Source organism: Nanorana parkeri, unplaced genomic scaffold, assembly GCF_000935625.1.
Source record: "Nanorana parkeri isolate BGI_ZX_2015 unplaced genomic scaffold, ASM93562v1 scaffold1590, whole genome shotgun sequence".
In the NCBI taxonomy this organism is placed as follows: domain Eukaryota; kingdom Metazoa; phylum Chordata; class Amphibia; order Anura; family Dicroglossidae; genus Nanorana; species Nanorana parkeri.
Genome location: NW_017307858.1, coordinates 34,686 through 50,120, shown reverse-complemented (window position 1 = coordinate 50,120; position 15,435 = coordinate 34,686). Strand labels below are relative to the sequence as shown.

The 15,435-nt window shown below is 50.5% G+C and overlaps 1 protein-coding gene across 2 annotated transcripts in view; it reads left to right on the top strand.

Annotated features, from left to right (window-relative positions):
* Positions 1-4,251: 4,251 nt before the first annotated feature.
* The window catches only part of SLC7A9 (solute carrier family 7 member 9), a 42,258-nt gene continuing 31,074 nt past the window's right edge, over positions 4,252-15,435 (top strand). The window contains exons 1-2 of one of the 2 annotated variants that reach the window (XM_018570752.1): positions 9,760-9,770; positions 15,147-15,156. The gene's annotated coding sequence lies outside the window, so the exon portion shown is untranslated. Of the gene's footprint in view, positions 4,257-9,759; positions 9,771-15,146; positions 15,157-15,435 lie in introns of those variants that run through there. The other variant, XM_018570751.1, reaches the window with a different exon arrangement.

Sequence of the window (15,435 nt, the reverse complement as noted above, 5' to 3'; positions counted from 1 at the left end):
CCCCCCCTTTTGAGCCTGCAATGAGTCATTACACGCGGCCAGTGAATGGTAAATATATGTAAGCCATTAATGCATTATCTAAAGCAGAATGTAAACAAGCGATAACAGGAATACTTTGTGATCAGCTGGTTTATATATAAGCCAGTAATTTCCTCTGTCAAAGTCTATGTACAGAATGAGATAATCCGCACTCCCCTTATCTGGCCCGCATACTTCGCCAGCAGTAAACCAATGAAGATGTTCCAGCTGCCTTTAATGACCATTTTTACAAACTGTTCTGTGATTAACAAATAATATTCCCTGCCGAGAAAACCGGGCGGAAGAAGATGGAAAAACCTCACATGGGTTGGGACTCCCAACGTGTAAAATCAATGCTCGGGCTGCTCATTCTACCGAGGAAAAAAATTGCCAATTTGCTCAATTTGTTGCCAATTTGTTCAGATCGTGCTTCCCCTGGAGCCCTCGTGGAGCTCCCTCCTCTTGATGATGGACGTGTTAACCTGGGACATGGGTTGGGACTCCAATGAGTAAAATCAATGCTTGGGCTGCTCTAGGCAAAAAAAAAATTGCCAGGTTGCTAACTTTTTGCCAATTTGTTCAGGTCGTGTTTCCCCTGGGGCCCTTGTGGTGCTCCCCCCTCTTGTTGTTGATGCACGGAGTAACCTGGGACATGGGTTGGGACTCCAATGAGTAAAATCAATGCTTGAGCTGCTCATTCTACTTCGGAAAAAAAATTGCCAATTTGCTACATTTGTTGCCAATTTGTTCAGATTGTGCTTACCCTGAGGCCCTTGTGGTGATCCCCTCTTTTGTTTATGATGTACAGGGTAACCACGGACTAGGGGTGGGGACTCTAAAAAGTAAAATCAGTCCTTGGGCGCTGCTCAATATTTCTACGAAAAATGGAAATTTGCTACAGTACTTGGGCTGCTCATTCTTTCTAGGGAAAGTGGCAATTTGCTACATTTGTTGCCACTTTCTTCATATTGCGCTTCCCCTGGGGCCACCATGTTGTTTCTCCACCACTTGTTGATGATATACGGGGGAACCTGGGATACGGGTTGGGACTCCAACAAGTAAAATCATTCCTTTGGTTGCTCATTCTGTCTAGGAAAAGATGGCCAATTTGCTAAATTTGTTGCCAATTTGTTCAGATTGTGCTTCCCCCTGAGACACCTCCTCATGGTGCTCACCTCTATTGCTGTTGAGGGACGGGGTAACCTGGGACCCTGGGCGGGAAGCATCTATAGCTCTGCTTATTTGCTTCTTTTTGATTGTAATGTTTTAACAAGTGTGAATATTTTGTTTTGTGCCCCCATACGGAGCCTCTCTTTTCAGGGTCTGTAATGAGAAATAATGTATACATTGTTACTTCTTTTATTATATTCCATTACAGTTCTTATGTACAGTATATGGTTGTACTATCCTTCTAGAGCCAACATTCTATTGGCTACTACTCATCTCTCCTTTCTGGACTTTTATCCCGCCGGGAATTTAGGCAGGAGCCGCCCACCATGTGTAGCGGTATGCTCTCACCATTGGTGACTGATGAGTGAAGTCACCACCACTTTATGTGTTCTCTACAAGTTTAATGTTTTTCAAATTTGTAGTATTCTTGTTGGAGAGCTAAAACCATTTGTAATGCCTCTTAGTTAATTTCCATTGATGCGGCTGCCTGGAGTGGGGGAGGGTTTTGGCACCTTACGCTTTGGGTAGATATAAATGCCTGGTAAGGAGTCAGCGGGGAGGTTATTTTGGCAGTAGGCGGTGGAGTTCAGGTTGGTCGAGGATACAACAATTTTTTGCCCCAGTGGGAAATCAAGGCTACATCTGAAAAGCAGTGAGAGCCCCATTACACAGGCTTCCCCTGGAGTAATGAGAGTGGTAAGGATCTGACTTCCACATGTTGTAGGCAATAGATCCATGCCAGCCAAAGATTAGGAGATGACACAAGAATTAACTGTAATATGGAAAAAGAATGGTTTGTTGAGAAGTTGGCCAAATTTAAGTAAACGGCATCGGCAGACAAAGTCCAACTAAGACTTCTATTCCTATGGATAGAGTGGGTAAGCCTATACCTGAGATGCAGAGACTTTGAGTTTGGCTCTGGTTGGGAAATGGGTGTTTGGCCTAGCAACAGAGATTCCTCCAACATGGCTGCAGTACATGGTTTCCCCACTTTTAATCATTTAACCTGGGTTTTTATGTAATGGGTTTCAGACTCTCCATCACCATCACCGAGATGTATGAAGAAGCTCTGTTGTGAGTTCTAAGGCTCAGAGGAACCCTCTGCAAGGAGGCACTACAGGTCCGGAAATTGGGTCCTCCACTACATCTTTCCCAGTAGGTCTCCTTGGTTAGTTTTACCGAATTACTAGCTTTAATGCAACCTGCAGGCCCTATGGCCACTATATACCAGGGACGTGCGGTCAGGTGCGGCAGAGCCTTCACCTAGAATTATGGAGGAAAAAGCTGTCTTCTTCATATCTGATTCAGATCTCCATTCAGATCGGTTTCTATCAGGTTACACAGCAGGGAAATCCTCCCCGCTGTGTAACCTGTCATGGACGGAGCACCTCAGCAGTGAGGAGCAGGGAAGCTCCTCCCTGTCTTCTCCCTTCCTCCTTTACACTAGTTTGGGGGTGGGGGCTTCATCTGGTGGGGCGGGGCTTCAGTCGGCATGAGGGTGGGGCTTCGGTGGGCGGGGCGAGGCAGGGGAATGCCTCACCCAGAACAAGAGGTACCGCACGTCACTGCTATATACTCCTGCACGCCCAGGTGTTATACTATGGTGCAATGTTGCCTCGTTACAATCTCAGAATGTATAGTTGGAGAACTCCGATGTTCTACCCTCCTCACTCGCCCTATTCCCGTACCTATGGCTAACCAGGTGCATCCTTTTTCTTGGAATATCTGTGGACTTAATGACAAACGGAAGAGATTGAAGGTGTTACTGTATCTAATCAATGCAGAGAAAAGATGGTTTAGCTCCTTTACAAGGAACGAATGTCATGAAAGATAATCTTTACGACTTTTACTAAAGATGGATAGGTTGTGCTTACCACTCTGCACTTGCACGCGGTGTCTCCATATTGAGATACATAGGTCTTCAATTTTCACCTCCTTGGCTGTGTATGCGATCAGGATGGTCAATCAATAGATATTTGTAAATGCTTCCCTGGAAGGTATAGAGATTTTAGTGACATTTATATTCCATATGCTTTTGCTCATAGGGCAATGCAGGAGATACAATAGTCATTGGTTAAATACCCCTCATTACCTCTGGTGTGACTGGTTGGCTATAATAATGTTGTCTCACCAACGCTTGACCATTTTCAGGTGTTCCAATCCCCTCCATGGCCCCCGGTGTATAGGATGAGGCACCTCGGCATGCAGACGCTTCTACAGACATTGGTGAGAGAACGGGTCGCTCTCAGGAGCTCAGTGACTACAAGCGTGGCGCCGTGATAGGTTGTCACCTGTGCAATAAGTCCATCCGTGACATTTCCTGGCTACTAAATGTTGCGCGGTCGCCTGTTACTGGGATTATAACAAAGTGGAAAAACTGGGAACAACAGCAACTCAGAGCGGGGTCAGCGCATGCTGAAGCGCACAGTGCGCAGAAGTCGCCAACTGTCTGCAGAGCCAATAGCTACAGACCTCCAAACTCCATGTGGCCTTCAGATTGGCACAACAGCAGTGCGTAGAGAGCTTCATGGAATGGGTTTCCATGGCCAAGCAGCTGCATCCAAGCCTTACATCACCAAGTGCAATGCAAAGCGTGGGGTGCCGCGGTGTAACGCACGCCGCCACTGGACTCTAGAGAAGTGGAGACGTGTTCTCTGGAGGGACCAATCACGCTTCTCTGTCTTTATGGGGGGGGGGTTTCGGGGGTTGGGCTCCGCCCCTTAGTTCCGGTGAAGGGAACTATGCATCAGCACACCAAGACATTTTGGACAATTTCATGCTCCCAACGTTGTGGGAGGAGTTTGGGGACGGCCCCTTCCTGTTCCAACATGACTGCGCACCAGTGCACAAAGCAAGGTCCATAAAGACACGGATGGGGGAGTTTGGGGGGGAGGAACTTGACTGACCTGCAGAGCCCTGACTTTAGTATTTGGGTGTACATGCACTTTAAGGAAGCGTTGAATGTCTGCTCCTCCGCTGCAATCTGTGGTCCCCACCGGCAGCTGCTACGTCACTGCAGGTCACAGTACTGACATGAGGGGTCAGCAGGTGACCCGACACACTCCGGAGTGCAGGATAGGATACTAAATGTTCTTCAGCCCCCCCGGAGGGAGGAAAGATCCGAGGCGCGGACAGTAGGACCGGCAGGTACAATACGTCTTGTTTCGGGATTGTTACTTTATTGTTACATAATGGCACAGAAGGTCTTGTTCTCCACTCACAGGAGGCCCATTCTAATCTGATTGTACAGAGCGGGACTCCTGTATAGCGGCATTGTGCAATGTGTGTGCAATCCATCAACGTTTATCCCGCGTGTATTGTGCCGGAGCATCAGATAAGTCCCGAGCAAACCTGGGACAGATTGTTCCCCGTGTCCCGCTCTGTGCTTTGTTTTGAAAGACACTTTTGTTTCCATCATGGGACACTGTATAAAATCAGGGGTAGGCATCCTTGGCACTCCAGGCTGCGCTTTAATTAAAAATCCCAGCATGCCTCTGCCTCTGGGAGTCATGCCTGTGGCTGTTGGAACCTTGCAATGCCTCATGGGACTTGTAGTTCCACAAAAGCCGGAGTGAAAATCGCTGTCGATCCTGCCAGCGCCTGCTGTGTGGGACGGTACCGATCTGCAGGCTCATCACACCTCCGCAGGGTTGCCACCGCGTTGCGCATACTTCAGATCTGTAAGCCGCGTTTGTGGCCGAGGATCGGGGCACTTGATTGACAGTGGCTCCTCCAGTCATTTATCCTGTAAAGCTGATTTGTCTGTACTAGGCTCCGCCCACTGCGTGCTCAGAGAAGGAAGGACAGAGATCAGTCACGTGACTGCTAATAAAACTTTGAATAACTGGTATTTTCTGCCATTCTTGTGACATTTCTTCTATTACAATGGTTAAAGGAAGCTGTGTAAAGAGCCGCGATCCATTGGCAGGCTCTGGGTTTACATGCACTTTAAATATGCCATTGGAGGGGTTTTGGTATTTCTGTTTGATCAAAAAAATAAAAAAAAAGTTTATTGATCCTGCCAGAACTCTTGTGAGCTGATGACTTCCTGTGCTCTCTGCCTGTGCTGCCTGCATTGTTCTCTGAGGACTACAGAACCATGACCCCTCTATATTATGAATAGTGATGGGCCGAACACCCCCCATGTTCGGTTCGAACTCAATGAAAGTCTATGGGGCAAAGTCCGTAGGGGAGATTCCCCTGTCACTTCCTGTCCCGGTGACACCAGTATAAATAAATGAGGGATGTGGCTTTCATCGGGGCAGGAAGTGGAGGCAAATCTCCCCAGTGTGGTCACAGATGGCAATACAAGCCTGCCAGGGGCTCTGCAGAGGTATTTGCATGTATTTTGTGTTTACATCTGAAGTTCAGGACTGATAATGGGCCGTGTTGGAAGTCAGGACTGATAATGGGCCGTGTGGGAAGTCAGGACTGATAATGGGCCGAGTGGGAAGTCCGACAACGGACCCGTTCAGAATTTGTACCGGACGTCTCTCATTCCTCCGGGAAACAAGTGCAGACGAAATCTTTTCTCCTTCTAGAAGAGTCTCTGGGCTGCTCGGCCTGCCAGCGCTGTGTGTAGGTTCTGCAGAACAAGGAGACTTTGTGTGGTCTGCCAGGCGGCCATTGTTGGGGCAGAGACTGGGCCGGCCTGCAGGGTGACACAATGTTAGATGTTAATCCAGGCGGAGTGTCAGAGGAGCCGGCTTGCCTTCTGATTACAGCTTAATTATTACTGACAATGACCTCTGATCTGCCATCCTCCTGGCTGCCTGCAGGTTGATGAGATTACCTGAGCTATAAAACACAGGACTGCCAGCACCGGCCCCAGAGATCGGCACCGGACTGAGGGAGCCGACACTGAGGGACCACCTCTGATACCCAGGCACCTCCGACACTGAGGGACCACCTCTGATACCCAGGTACCTCCGACACTGAGGGACCACCTCTGATACCCAGGTACCTCCGACACTGAGGGACCACCTCTGATACCCAGGTACTTCTGACACTGAGGGACCACCTCTGATACCCAGGTACCTCCGACACTGAGGGACCACCTCTGATACCCAGGTACCTCCGACACTGAGGGACCACCTCTGATACCCAGGTACCTCCGACACTGAGGGACCACCTCTGATACCCAGGTACTTCTGACACTGAGGGACCACCTCTGATACCCAGGTACCTCCGACACTGAGGGACCACCTCTGATACCCAGGTACCTCCGACACTGAGGGACCACCTCTGATACCCAGGTACTTCCGACACTGAGGGACCACCTCTGATACCCAGGTACTTCCGACACTGAGGGACCACCTCTGATACCCAGGTACTTCTGACACTGAGGGACCACCTCTGATACCCAGGTACCTCCGACACTGAGGGACCACCTCTGATACCCAGGTACTTCTGACACTGAGGGACCACCTCTGATACCCAGGTACTTCCGACACTGAGGGACCACCTCTGATACCCAGGTACTTCTGACACTGAGGGACCACCTCTGATACCCAGGTACTTCCGACACTGAGGGACCACCTCTGATACCCAGGTACTTCCGACACTGAGGGACCACCTCTGATACCCAGGTACTTCCGACACTGAGGGACCACCTCTGATACCCAGGTACCTCTGACACTGAGGGACCACCTCTGATACCCAGGTACTTCCGACACTGAGGGACCACCTCTGATACCCAGGTACTTCCGACACTGAGGGACCACCTCTGATACCCAGGTACTTCCGACACTGAGGGACCACCTCTGATACCCAGGTACCTCCGACACTGAGGGACCACCTCTGATACCCAGGTACTTCCGACACTGAGGGACCACCTCTGATACCCAGGTACTTCCGACACTGAGGGACCACCTCTGATACCCAGGTACTTCCGACACTGAGGGACCACCTCTGATACCCAGGTACTTCCGACACTGAGGGACCACCTCTGATACCCAGGTACTTCCGACACTGAGGGACCACCTCTGATACCCAGGTACCTCCGACACTGAGGGACCACCTCTGATACCCAGGTACTTCCGACACTGAGGGACCACCTCTGATACCCAGGTACCTCCGACACTGAGGGACCACCTCTGATACCCAGGTACTTCCGACACTGAGGGACCACCTCTGATACCCAGGTACCTCCGACACTGAGGGACCACCTCTGATACCCAGGTACTTCCGACACTGAGGGACCACCTCTGATACCCAGGTACCTCCGACACTGAGGGACCACCTCTGATACCCAGGTACTTCCGACACTGAGGGACCACCTCTGATACCCAGGTACCTCCGACACTGAGGGACCACCTCTGATACCCAGGTACTTCCGACACTGAGGGACCACCTCTGATACCCAGGTACCTCCGACACTGAGGGACCACCTCTGATACCCAGGTACTTCTGACACTGAGGGACCACCTCTGATACCCAGGTACCTCCGACACTGAGGGACCACCTCTGATACCCAGGTACTTCCGACACTGAGGGACCACCTCTGATACCCAGGTACCTCCGACACTGAGGGACCACCTCTGATACCCAGGTACCTCCGACACTGAGGGACCACCTCTGATACCCAGGTACTTCCGACACTGAGGGACCACCTCTGATACCCAGGTACCTCCGACACTGAGGGACCACCTCTGATACCCAGGTACTTCTGACACTGAGGGACCACCTCTGATACCCAGGTACCTCCGACACTGAGGGACCACCTCTGATACCCAGGTACCTCCGACACTGAGGGACCACCTCTGATACCCAGGTACCTCCGACACTGAGGGACCACCTCTGATACCCAGGTACTTCCGACACTGAGGGACCACCTCTGATACCCAGGTACCTCCGACACTGAGGGACCACCTCTGATACCCAGGTACTTCCGACACTGAGGGACCACCTCTGATACCCAGGTACCTCCGACACTGAGGGACCACCTCTGATACCCAGGTACTTCCGACACTGAGGGACCACCTCTGATACCCAGGTACCTCCGACACTGAGGGACCACCTCTGATACCCAGGTACTTCCGACACTGAGGGACCACCTCTGATACCCAGGTACCTCCGACACTGAGGGACCACCTCTGATACCCAGGTACTTCCGACACTGAGGGACCACCTCTGATACCCAGGTACTTCCGACACTGAGGGACCACCTCTGATACCCAGGTACCTCCGACACTGAGGGACCACCTCTGATACCCAGGTACTTCTGACACTGAGGGACCACCTCTGATACCCAGGTACCTCCGACACTGAGGGACCACCTCTGATACCCAGGTACTTCCGACACTGAGGGACCACCTCTGATACCCAGGTACCTCCGACACTGAGGGACCACCTCTGATACCCAGGTACTTCCGACACTGAGGGACCACCTCTGATACCCAGGTACCTCCGACACTGAGGGACCACCTCTGATACCCAGGTACCTCCGACACTGAGGGACCACCTCTGATACCCAGGTACTTCCGACACTGAGGGACCACCTCTGATACCCAGGTACCTCCGACACTGAGGGACCACCTCTGATACCCAGGTACTTCTGACACTGAGGGACCACCTCTGATACCCAGGTACCTCCGACACTGAGGGACCACCTCTGATACCCAGGTACCTCCGACACTGAGGGACCACCTCTGATACCCAGGTACCTCCGACACTGAGGGACCACCTCTGATACCCAGGTACTTCCGACACTGAGGGACCACCTCTGATACCCAGGTACCTCCGACACTGAGGGACCACCTCTGATACCCAGGTACCTCCGACACTGAGGGACCACCTCTGATACCCAGGTACCTCCGACACTGAGGGACCACCTCTGATACCCAGGTACTTCCGACACTGAGGGACCACCTCTGATACCCAGGTACTTCCGACACTGAGGGACCACCTCTGATACCCAGGTACTTCCGACACTGAGGGACCACCTCTGATACCCAGGTACCTCCGACACTGAGGGACCACCTCTGATACCCAGGTACTTCCGACACTGAGGGACCACCTCTGATACCCAGGTACTTCCGACACTGAGGGACCACCTCTGATACCCAGGTACTTCCGACACTGAGGGACCACCTCTGATACCCAGGTACCTCCGACACTGAGGGACCACCTCTGATACCCAGGTACTTCTGACACTGAGGGACCACCTCTGATACCCAGGTACCTCCGACACTGAGGGACCACCTCTGATACCCAGGTACTTCTGACACTGAGGGACTACCTCTGATACCCAGGTACCTCCGACACTGAGGGACCACCTCTGATACCCAGGTACCTCCGACACTGAGGGACCACCTCTGATACCCAGGTACCTCCGACACTGAGGGACCACCTCTGATACCCAGGTACCTCCGACACTGAGGGACCACCTCTGATACCCAGGTACTTCCGACACTGAGGGACCACCTCTGATACCCAGGTACTTCCGACACTGAGGGACCACCTCTGTTACCCAGGCACCTCCGACACTGAGGGACTACCTCTGATACCCAGGTACCACCGACACTGAGGGGCTACCTCTGATACCCATGTAGCCCAGACACTCGGGACCACCGACACTCAGGGACAACCTCCGATACCCAGGAACCTTACCACCAACACCCAGGTAACAACATTACCCAGGGACTACCTCCATCACCCAAGGTACCACTGACACTCAGAGACTACCTCTGATACCTACATACTACATCTGACACTCTGGCACCTCCCACACCAAGGGACTACTTCTTGATACCTAGGGACTACTTTCAACACTCACGTACTGGCACACAGGGACTTCTCGGGTACCAGCAACACTCCAGGACTACCTCAAACACCCATGTACCCCTGACACCCAAGTAACACCAACATCATTATACTCTGGTACCACCAACACCCAGGTATCACCGGTACTCGGTTATCACTGACATTCAGAGGGAGAGTAGTGATGTCACTCCTCCAAGGTATATATGCAGAGTAGTGATGTCACTCCTCCAAGGTATATATGGTGAGTAGTGATGTCACTCCTCCAAGGTATATATGGTGAGTAGTGATGTCACTCCTCCAAGGTATATATGGTGAGTAGCGGTGTCACTCCTCCAAGGTATATGTGGTGAGTAGTGATGTCACTCCTCCAAGGTATATATGGTGAGTAGCGGTGTCACTCCTCCAAGGTATATATGGTGAGTTGTGATGTCACCCCTCTAAGGTAAATTTGGCGGACCGTGACATCATTCCTCTGTCATATAATGATGACATTGAGAGGGTAATTAATGGTTATCCTTGAAATGTTTGCCCTCCATTTGGAGAGATGTGATCTCCGTCTCCAGCAGATACATTGTACACGGACATTTCATTTCATTTGTAAAGTCTCTTTGCTGTGTAATCGGCTCATCATCGGCGTGCGGTGGTGTGACCATGTATTCCTCTCTGACATTGTATACACAGGGAGTTGTGTTGTCATTTGTGAAGCAGAACGTGTCCAGATGATTGTAGCACACAGACGAGTGTATTTATATTGGGTGTGAAGGATAATCGCTTATTCTTATATTACCCAAATGTTTGTTTCTCATAAACTGAACGTCCATAAAGTGAATTGTGGTGTCCCAACGAAGTACTGATGGGGGGGTCATAATAATCTGGCCACTCGGTGTGTAATGTACGCAGGATGGGAGATGTTTTGTGTTTTTGTGTTCTGTTGCTGCGCGGTGACGATATAACAAACTGTCTTTGGAGAATTTGGCCGCCATCTCCTATAATGAAGGACATTTTTACACAATGTGACCCGGTGACCTCCTCAACACTTTTGTTGCAAAGCACAGAAGAGGTCCTGGATGTCGGCCCAAAAGATACGCTTCACGCTTCATGCTTCCCGGCAAAGGAAAACCTGCGTTTCAAAAACAAACCAGGGCACACGACTGTTATTCCATTAACATGAGCCTGGAAACGGTCACTTAAAGTAGAACTATGAGATGAGTGATTTCCACTCACCTTATAGTTCTAGCCGACCTGTGACAATGAGACTGTTACAGGTCGGCTCAGTAGATCGGGAAGCGAGGGAACACATACCGGCGTTCGCTCACCTCTCGATCCTGTCACTGCTCTCTGCCGTGACAATGGGATCCGCTCCGGCTGCGGGGTCTCGGTATACTGCGAGCTGTAGCTCCCTATATACTGAGCCTAGGGTGACGGGAGAACGCTAGTTTGTGTCCTCCCGTTACCCTAAGGAGAACTATGGGGAAAAACACTGACCCCATAGTTCTCCTTTAACATGCACACGGTGACAGGATCTGAACTGGGTGAGCTTGACCTGGGTCATTGTAGAGAAGATAGATCTCTATTGTATATGTGGGCGCTATACGCACTGCCACATTTACCTTCACCCAGGCATGGCACACTGAATTCAGCTGCTTAAAGGGTCAGTCCACCCAAAAGTGATGTTGGGGTCAATGCCACAATGATTAAATATGTTCCTGTCCACCACAGAGCTTTGTCAAGCTGACACATTGGGGTGGGGAGAGTCCATAGTCATGTGTAAGCTCCGAACAGATCAACTTTGGGTTAAATCAAGGCTTTTTCCTTCACTTCACTGGGGGAACTCTACATCTCTGGCCCTCTCTCTGCGTGGCTCGGTCCCTGGGCCTCTCTCTGCGTGGCTCGGTCCCTGGGCCTCTCTCTGCGTGGCTCAGTCTCTGGCCCTCTCTCTGTGTATGGCTGGGTCTCTGGCCCTCTCTTTGTATGGCTGGCTCTCTCGCCCTCTCTTTCTATGGCTGAGTCTCTGGCCCTCTCTTTGTATGGCTGGGTCTCTGGCCCTCTCTCTGTATGGCTGGGTCTCTGGCCCTCTCTCTTTGTATGGCTCGGTCTCTGGCCCTCTCTTTGTATGGCTGGGTCTCTGGCCCTCTCTCTTTGTATGGCTCGGTCTCTGGCCCTCTCTCTGTATGGCTCGGTCTCTGGCCCTCTCTCTGTATGGCTCGGTCTCTGGCCCTCTCTCTGTATGGCTGGGTCTCTGGCCCTCTCTCTGTATGGCTGGGTCTCTGGCCCTCTCTTTGTATGGTTCGGTCTCTGGCCCTCTCTCTGTATGGTTCGGTCTCTGGCCCTCTCTCTGTATGGCTTGGTCTCTGGCCCTCTCTCTGTATGGCTGGGTCTCTGGCCCTCTCTCTGTATGGCTGGGTCTCTGGCCCTCTCTTTGTATGGTTCGGTCTCTGGCCCTCTCTCTGTATGGTTCGGTCTCTGGCCCTCTCTCTGTGTGGCTCAGTCTCTGGTTCTCTCCCTGTGTGGCTCGGTCTCTGGCCCTCTCTCTGTGTATGGTTCAGTCTCTGGCCCTCTCTTTGTATGGCTGGGTCTCTGGCCCTGAGGGGTTGTGCACAATCTAGGTCAGTGGTTTGGTGTAGGGGGTTGGTTAGAGGGAGGGTGGGTTTAGGTTGAGGATTTCATGAACATATGATTAAAATGCAGCGATCCGGCCTAGTGCATTGTGTTCGATAAAACTATATCTCCTATACTCAAAAATGTGCTTGGAAATAGAGCATATAAATCATAATAGCCATCTGAATGGAGGCTCCCTCACTACTCTGGATGCCAAAAACCAGGTGTAAGACACGTTCAAGGCTAGCATCCATCTGAATGTAGGCTCCCTCGCTAATCTGGATGCCAATAACCTGGAGTATGACATGTTCAAGGCTAGCATCCATCTGAATGTAGGCTCCCTCGCTAATCTGGATGCCAATAACCTGGAGTATGACATGTTCAAGGCTAGCATCCATCTGAATGTAGGCTCCCTCGCTAATCTGGATGCCAATAACCTGGAGTATGACATGTTCAAGGCTAGCATCCATCTGAAATGTAGGCTCCCTCACTACTCTAGATGCCAATAACCTGGTGAAAAACACATTAAGGCCAACATCCATCTGAATGGAGGCTCCCTCACCATCCTGGATGCCAATTACTGGGTGTAGGACCCACTTAGTAACACCTGGTTGCTGCCTTAGTTGTGCATTCCTGACACGTTTTGAGCGCAAACCCTCTTCTTCAGAGATATGCACAATGAAGAAAGTGATCAGGGGTTGTTCAACATGTCCTACACATTGTTATTGGCATCCAGTGTAGCGAGGGAGCCTCCATTTAATTTAGATGGATGTTAACCATGTGAAGGGCATATACAAGGCTATCAGCATCCAGAATAGTGTGGGAGCCTCCATTCAGATAACTGTTGGCATTCAACATGTCCTACGCCTGGTTATCTGCATCCAGAGTAGTGAGGGAGCCTCCAATCAGATGGATGTTGGCCTTGAACATGTCCTACGCCTGGTTATCGGCACCCAGAGTAGTGAGGGAGCTTCCATTTAGATGTATGTTAACCAGGTGAAGGGCATATACAAGGCTATCAGCATCCAGAATAGTGTGGGAGCCTCCATTCAGATGTTGGCCTTCAACATGTTCGCTTATATGCTGTGAAGACAGAACCTATTGGGAATTTACTCAAACAGAAAAGACAGGAAGGTTTAGAATGTCTGACAATGTTTTAATTGCAGCTTGTGACTTCCTATCCCATTGACAACTGAGCCCCCCATTTCTTGTATGGGTGTCACCGGGAGAGGAAATGAGGAAAAATGTATTTAACAGAACAGTTTTTTTCATATAGGACCACCAATAGGTCAGTGCAGGTAATATTCCTGTACCGAGTCCAGGTCCCGGCACTAAACAGGGTAACATCATGCATTACCTACCTGATGTCACTCTGTCCTGCAGTATCCTATTGGACGCTGACAGAGGCAGATGGGCAAGACACCTCACAGCTCAATCACCAGAGCTGCTTCAGTCTTCCTCTTATACCCGGAAGAGACCTCTTTTCAGTCGCTCTACATATATAACGGCTGTCTGTTTGTTTTGTGTCAGACGCATGCTATAAACTATAGAGCGAAACTCCATGCAAGCCATAAAATAACACAGCGCTTAGAGCAATGAAGTGATTAGAGCAAATCCTGCCAAGCGACAGCAATCAGATTGACGTTTTATCAGTGGACTTTCCTATGGGTCTGTGTTTGGCAATAGACTGTTGCTGGAAAGACATGGTGTACTGAAGAGTGAGTAGGCCTGGATCATATTTTCAGAAGGATTTTGACAATCATAGTTTAGGTTTACCATGATCCAAATTTAATTTCAAATATATTAGCACCGATCAGGCACAACATTGACACCTCCAGGCATGGACTCCACTAGACCTGTGAAGGTGTGCTGTGGTATCTGGCACCAAGCCATAGGTAGGAGAACCTTTAAGTCCTGTAAATTGTGAGGTGATCGGCCTCCGTGGATCGGACTTTTTTCCAGCACATCCCTCAGATGATCGATTTGGATTGAAATCTGGAGAATTTGGAGGCCGAGTCAACACCTCAGACTCATTGTTGTGTTCCTCGAACCATTCTTCAACCATTTTTGCAGTGTGGCAGGGAACATTATCCTGCTGGAAGAGGTCACTGCCATCAGGGAATGCCATCTCCATGAAAGGGGATACTTGGTCAGTAACAATGTTTAGGTCAGTGGTACGTGTCAAAGTAGCACCCATATGAATGGCGGGACCCGAGGTGTCCCAGCAGAACATTGCCCAAAGCATCACACTGCCTCCGCCGGCTTGTCTTCTTCCCATAGTGCATCCTGGTACCATCTCTTCCCCAGGTCAGTGACACACACCGGCCATCCACATGATGTAAAAGAAAACGTGATTCATCAGACCAGGCCAACTTCTGCCATTGCTCAGTGGTCTAGTTCTGATGCTCATGTGCCCATTGTAGGTACTTTTGGCAGTGGACATGGGTCAGCATGGGCCCCCTGACCGGTCTGCAGCTACACAGCCCCATACACAACAAACTGCGATGCTCTGTGTGTTCAGACAACTTTCTATCAGAACCAGCATTCACTTTATCAGCAATTTGATCTACAGTAGCTCCTCTATTGGATCAGACTACACGGGCCAACCTTCACTCCCCACGTACATCAATGAGCCGTGGCCACCCATAACACTGTCGCCTGTTCTCCTGTTTTCCTTCCTTGGACCACTTTTGGTCGGTCCTGACCACTGCAGACCGAGAACATCCCACAAGAGCTGCAGTTTTGGAGTTGCTGTGACCCAGTCGTCTAGACATCCCAATTTGGTCCTTGTCAAAGTCCCTCAAATCCTTTCACTTGTCCATTTTTTCTGCTTCCAACACATCAACTTCAGGGACAAAATGTTAATTTGTTGCCTAATATATCCCC